General features: G+C 45.1%; 1 pseudogene; it reads right to left on the bottom strand.

The window, feature by feature from the left end:
* Positions 1–5,110: 5,110 nt before the first annotated feature.
* LOC110287663 overlaps positions 5,111–7,228 on the bottom strand; it is a 3,833-nt pseudogene continuing 1,715 nt past the window's right edge.

Here is a 7,228-nt window from a genome sequence, read left to right as displayed (position 1 = left end):
ATCCACCCATCTCAAAGATTTTAACCAAGAAATGTTCCTGAGAAAAGGAAGAACAGGGACAAGAAATGGAGCAGAGTCTGAAGGAAGGGCTGTCCAGGGACTTCCCTACCTGGGGATCCATCCTGTCTTCAGACACCAAACCAGACACTGTTCCTGTGGTCAAGAGGAGCTTGCAGACAGAAACTTGGAGTGAAGGTTCTTTGGGAGGTGTGGCCAGCAACTGACCATTGGAGCAAACTATTAGACTGAGCATTGCAGGAGCNTGCAGAGAAGCTGGAGGTGAAGAGGGGAATGGAATCCTATTGAAAAACAACATCTGCTGGCCGGACCACCCAGTGCTCCTAGACATTAGACCACTAACCCAGGAGTGTATAAGCAGGGATCTATAACTCCAGATACATTGTAGCAGATAATGGCCTAGCTGAAAGCAATGGGAGGGGAGGACCTTGGTCCTGTGGAGGTTTGATGCTCCAGTGTAGTGGGTTTCTCAATCAGTAGGGCAAGATGGGAGGGTGGGTGAAGGAGAATCCTCATCCAGGCACAGTGGAGGCTGAGAGTGCAGATGTAGTTTGAGGGGTTAGTGGAGGGTAACCAGGAAGTGGCATATCATGTGAGATATAATCCAATGGAATGATTAATAAATACATTTTTAAAACACACACATAAGCCAGGCATTTAATTTTACCAGTGAAGACTCATTAGCACTAGCCAGCTCAGAGAGTCAGGGAAAGCACCTAGCTGACCTTCCTACCCTGATGAACTCCCAGTAGGAAAGAATTCTTTATCCTTCTGCACACTGTCTTAAATATCCTTCAACTTAAAGTCCTTCTTTCTAAGACCAGACAGTGGTGGTGCATGCCTTTAATCCCTGCACTAGGGAGGCAGAGGCAGGCAGATTTCAGAGTTTGAGGCCAGCCTAGTCAACAGAACGAGTTCCAGGACAGCCAGGGCTATACAGAGAAACCCTGTCGCAACCCCCACCCCCCAAAAGGCCATGCTTCTGTTTAGTTATATTCATTCCCTTTCAAATTGTTAGTTGCTCTACTTCTGGTCGTGGTGTTGACTTTATTTTGCTTTGCAATACATGTGTGTGATAGGGATGAGCCACACGACAAAAATGTACACTGAACAGAAAGCTCTTGGATTNCAGGTCTGTGCTAGGGCTGAGCTACACCATAAGAAGGGTTTTTTCTTTTTTCTTTCAGAAATTAACACAATCTTGGGGTTTACAATGTGACCAAATATCCTGCAGTATAAATTATCAATATTCCCTCCCTTATAGAAATCAAGCTCTCTGACAAGTATCCTGGTAGTTTCCAGGCATGTCTGAGTGCATCATCGTGGGAACACGATGATTCCAAGGACATCAGAAATGGGCTCTCAAAGCTGTTTCACATGGAAAATAGAAACCTAAAAAACACCAAGCCACCACTGATCCTTATCATAAAGGATAAATTCCCCTTCCCCCTTTTCACATAATTTATGGGATGATATCACCATTCTTGTCCTTGGCTCAGTGTCCTATGTGCTGCTGAATGGGAGTGTTTATGTCCAAGGGTCAACAAACAAACCACAGAAACACTGAATTCAGTTAAACANGGAAGGTTTATTAAATGCACACCCCATGACAGAACAACTGGGACAACAGCTGAAAACTGTATGCTAGACATTTCTTAGGGCCATAAAAAAAAAACAAAAAAAAACAAAAAAAAAAACATAAAGAGCTCATGCACAAGGGCTGGAAATGCTGCCCTGACTAAAGCCGTTTTAGGCATAATAGTTCATATTGATCTTGAATTTGAAAGATCTTATGTGAAACATATAGATGTGGAAATTTATAAGGTTAAAAAACCTCATAACATACAGAACATATCAGGGTACATGGCCAGCATAACCCTACTCTGAGTCAAGATTTTGTTTCATTGTGTTTTACATAAAAATGACTGGTTACTTAGTTAGGGTTTTACTGTTGTGAACAGACACCATGACCAAGGCAAGTCTTATAAAAACAACAGTTAATTGGGGCTGGCTTACAGGTTCAGAGGTTCAGTCCATTATCATCAAGGTGGGAGCATGGCAAAAGCAGAGCTGAGATTTCTTCATCTTCATCCAAAGGCTGCAGGTGGAAGACTGATTTCCAGGAACCTAAGGTGAGAGTAATAAGCCCACATCCACAGTGACACACTTACTGAACCAGGTCACACCAATTCCAACAAGGCCACACCTCCAAATGGTGCCACTCCCTGGTGCAAGAATATACAAAGCATCAATTTCCACTCCCTGGACCCCTAGATTTTTTCAAACACATGAGTCTATGGGGGCCATACCTAAACATTACATAATGCAAAATGCATTTAGTCCAGCTTTTAAAATCCTCATAGAACATAGCTGTCTCAACAATAGTAAAAGTCCAAAGTTCAAGGNCTCTTCTGAGATTCATCCAATCACTTCACTGTAATCCCCATGAAAGACATGAAACCAGCTGGGTAAACTCCAAACACTGCATCTCCAAGATGTCAAAGTGGTCTTCAGATCTCCACTCCTTTTTCATCTTTGTTAACTGCAACAAACTGCTTTAACCTGGGCTGTTTCAACTTCCTGTTAGCAGCTTTCCTTAGCATGTATCCCATGGTTCTGGCATCTTTAATGTCTTTGACTCTTCAAGGTAATTTCAATGTTACAGATTCTTGTTTCACTTTCTGGGATTCCACTTTATCTTCTTGGCTCCTCCTAAGGGCTGGCATTACTTCTCCACCTCTGCCCTCTTTAGCACTCTAAGCTCAGGTTGATCTATTCCACTACAGCTGCTGTTCTTTGTGATCCTCCCATGATAATGACAAATCCAATACACAAGGTTGTTCTACTCCAACTAGGCTTCACCAATAGCCTCTCATAGGCTCTCTTCATGTTGCCAAGCCTCAAATCCTTTTCATGACACCCTCAGTCCTGGACCATCAACTACAGCTGAGACTACACCTTCTCCAATGACCTTCCATGATCTCTCACAATGCCAAGCCTCAGCTGTTCTTCATGATACCTCATGCCTTCAAAACCAGTACCACCTGGGTGACACTTCCATATTACCAAGTCAAGAAGCCACATGAAGTACAACCTTGACTGTCTCTAGAACACAGGTTCTTCTTGCTACCAGAAAACAGTTCCCAGATTTCACCTCAGTGATGCTGGTCTCTTCTTAATCATTGCTAATTTCTTAGCTCCAACTAACCAACATCAATTGTCCTAGTAGTTCCTTCCATTCCTAACTCTAGAGCAAGAGCCACATGGCTGAAGGGGCCGAGTCTGCTGCATACAAGAACTAGAACATCACACCCATGTACTATTACATTATCACTGGCTTTGTTTTCCAAATCCTTCCCTGCCTAAGCTTGGCCATCCTGGTTCTTGCCCTGTAGATTGACCTTGACCGACATAGATCAATATGCCTGTTTCATAGGATTAAAGGTGTGCACCACCATGCCTGAATTTAAATTTAGCTGGGTAGAGTCTTACCACAAGGTCCCACTCCCTTAATCTGTTATCTCCTAGAACACAGGATTTTTCTCCATTTCACTTCCTGGTACCCCTTTAATACTCAAACCATGTATTTTATATTTTTCCTTTCNAAGCTTGCTATGCTTGTTCAAACTTGTCTTCCTAAGACTTAACCAGAGAACAAAGTCTCTGCTGGGCTTTTCTGAAACTTCCATTGTCAATGCAATTAATCTGAGGCTCTTCNCCTTAGTCTCAGGCAGACTTTTCAGTCTAGGGCAAAAAGTATCCACATTCTTCACCAAAATACCACAAAAACAGCCTTTCTGCCACATTCTGAAATTCTTCTCCTTTGAAATCTCTTGGACCAGGTCAACACAGTTCAAATTATTCCCAGCAACACAGTCTTCCATATTCCTACTTGGATGACCCATTAAGCCACATTTAAGCATTCCACTGTGTTCCAAATCCAAAGTCTCAAAATCCACAATCTTTCAAATGAAAGCATGGTCAGGCCTATCCCAGCAATGCCCCATTCCCTGGTACCAACTTCTGTCTTTTTTTTTTTTTCCAAACCTGTGTGACTTCTTTATTGAGACTAACACACATAACAAACCTGAGTAGACACTTTCACAAAATGTGATTTGTGCTAGAAAGTGTTCTATGATGCCTTCTAGATCACAGGCCTGACAGGCCCATGAAGAAGCCACTTTATCTTCTAATAAGGAAAACATTCTAGACAACAAATTCCTGGTTTACAACTATCTGGTAGAGCTGGTGGAAAAGCAGGAAGGGACATGCTTTCCCAAGTCCAGAACTTAGGCCACCAGAGTGAGAGCAGCCTGTCCTATGGCTACAACACCCAGTAAAGCCACATGACAGCACAGTCCAACCAACTGTGAAATGAATGCTGAGGAGGACATGTTGCCTCCGAGTTCAGCTGCAGAGGAAACAAGTTAAGTGACATATATAAGCTGCAGTCTTCAGGGTCTCTTCTCCAAGTTCCTCAGGCATTCAGTGTGACCCGACTGTACAAAGACAGAGACTCTTACAGTACAGTATGCTGGCCATATTGGGGAAGGACTCCCAACTCCTCCATGTGCCCACCTGACTGTCCCACTATATATACATTACATTAACCACAAAAAAATAAAAAAAATTTTTAAAAGGCAACATGAAACTTCTGTAAACTGGACCAGCTCCAAAAAGATTAATACTACAACTATTCCTTTACCCAAATATATACCTGAGATTAGATGCTCATGAAAGTTTAAAAGTATCAGTCCAGCCTTACATGTACCCTCCACCCAAGTTTAAAGTGATTTTTCCCAGAACAAGAGTCTTGGGATTTGGAGAAGCCAGCAAGAACTCCAGGTACATTGCTCAGGCTAAGTTTGTCAGCTGTGCAGATGATCCCAGTTACAGGCCAGACAGTCATCTAAAGAGTGTGCACCTAAGGGCTCTGCTGTTCAGCTCTGAGGAAGGCTTGATTCACAGTGAAGAGGTGGAGCAGAACGATAGGACAGAGATGTACAGCAGTCATTCCTCCAAATCCGCCAGGCCTAACTTATGGTCTCCACATGCAGCCGTCCACTTCCTTAGGGCTTAGGTCCTCCCTGGATTAGCTCTGATCCAGAGGAAGTGTTGGGATATTATGTATCAGCAACGGTTCTTGCGATGCAGCAGGCGCCCAGGTGTTTTGGAATAAGGACTGTGAATGGACTTGATGCATTTGCAATCCTGGTGGTCTGTGTACTTCTTGAAATGTGCCTCTTAATCTGCTTCCAGTGCAAGTCTGCTCTACCATTGAAGCCTGAAAGTGACCTAGGCCCTCTTCCTGACAGGAGTAGAGGGAACCCTCTGGGAGAGGCCATTGGGTTGGGTGGCTACTGGGTGGGGAGGTGGATGGGCAGGCACAGAGGATGAGTATGCCCTGGGCTGAAAACGACTGGATGATAGCTGAGGAGTGTATGGAGACCCTGTATGCAGCATCACACTGTGGGGTGGGAAAGCAGATGGACCAAGAGTCATTCCTGAACTCAGAAATGGTGGTGGAGTTCCATAAAGATAGACACTGGTTGCCAGTGAGTTCTGGCACTTGGTAGCTGCATTATAGTTGTCCAGATCTAGAAATTCTTTGGGACTCTGGCCTCTCCACAGATTCATCCATCTTTTCTTCTTCTGGACCAGAATTGTGTCCATCAGGAGGAACAACTTTAGCAGTCACTGCACCCATTTGAGTTGGAGAAGTTAAGGCAGAATTTAGTGTCTCACAACCTTGCAGACTAGACAGGATATTTTTCTCTGGGAAGAGGGAGCATGGAGGGTGACTCCCTGGGGGTCCACTTGGGCTTCTCTGGGAAGGGAGAGATCGCTACCAATCAGAAAAGACCTGTGGACATGTATAATGAGGAGTCCTCTGATAGGGGTGGGAGGAAGGCTGAGAAGAAGGCTGGTAGGTATATCTCATTCCTTGCTGAGGATGGTACCGAGGAAAGAGTCCAGGTTGGGGACTATTAGCCTGGAACCCCCTGGGAGGAAAGGACTGAGCCTGTGATCCTGAGGACTTTCCTCCCATCATAGATCCCAAGCCTTGCAAACTTGGACTCATAGAGTACTGTGTAGCTGAGTTAGAGTATTCTATGCCAGGCATGTATAAGGGAGAAAACTGGTTCACCTTGCCTGCCATCCAACTGGGATCTGTGCAAAGAGGTGTAGTAGCATTTGGTCCTGTACATAGCATGGCTTCTTGCAATGTTTTACCTCTGGGACAGATTGGCTTTTCTGCACCACTACCATCAAGGCCCTTCCCCTCTGACCTACAGGAAGATGCTTCACCAACGACCCCATTTTCAGGGAGTTTCCCCATCTCTGCCACTATGGAGAAGTCTCTCAAACAGCCTTGCACAGCTGGGCTGCTGTAGCTATTGTCCAAAGGCCAGGTGTTCTTGTTCTTTGATGTGTTAGAAGTGTCTGCAGAGTCTGAAGCATCACTTTTGAGTTGGGAGTTCTCTGTCTCCCTTTCTTGTGGTGAGCTTTGTCTGGTACAGCTGGCTTGCAAGGGAGGTGCAGGGTGAAGTAGTTGTTTGAGGTATTCCCCCTCTAAAGAGCAAATGCTTGCTGCTTTCTCTTCCTGTCCAGGCAAAGGCTCTGGGTCGTCCTCAGGCTCTTGTGTTTCAGTCATCTCCTGTGTACTCCCAGTGTTGTCCAATGCAGGCTTGGGCACTGACACACGTACTGATGACAAATGAGCTACCTGCAGAGAGGGACCAGGTATTGGGTAGGAGTGGGCTGGAGGGGTGTGGTAAGGAACACCTGGGGGAAAGACTACAGAGTAGAGCTGCTGCATGGCAATCGTTTCAGGGAAGTCCATCATGGATTCCCCTTCTTGTGTCCCCCGGAGGATCTGGGAGGGCCTTCTGAATCGAGGACTTAGTGCTGGAGTTGGAGGTGTCTGCAAACCATGTCCATCAGACTTACAGGGTGGCTGCATATACCCTGAGGAAGGAACTCCATGTGGTAGAAAGCTTGACTATTTAGTCTACTGTTTTGCTGGGATAAGTCTCATCACTCGGCCATCCATCACATGACCAATGGTATGAGGGTGGTGAGAGGGTCCTGGACNCAGGTGGGGCTTCTCAACTGGCCCCAAACATCCAGGGTTTACAGTACCATGGTTCCCATTCCAAACAGCAGGGTGTCCTCGATTTAGATACTTGTATGAATGATAAATATGACC

This window comes from Mus caroli, unplaced genomic scaffold (assembly GCF_900094665.2).
Source record: "Mus caroli unplaced genomic scaffold, CAROLI_EIJ_v1.1 scaffold_21566_1, whole genome shotgun sequence".
NCBI classification, from domain to species: domain Eukaryota; kingdom Metazoa; phylum Chordata; class Mammalia; order Rodentia; family Muridae; genus Mus; species Mus caroli.
Note: the sequence above shows the minus strand (reverse complement) of the source record. Positions and strands in the feature narration are given on the sequence as shown.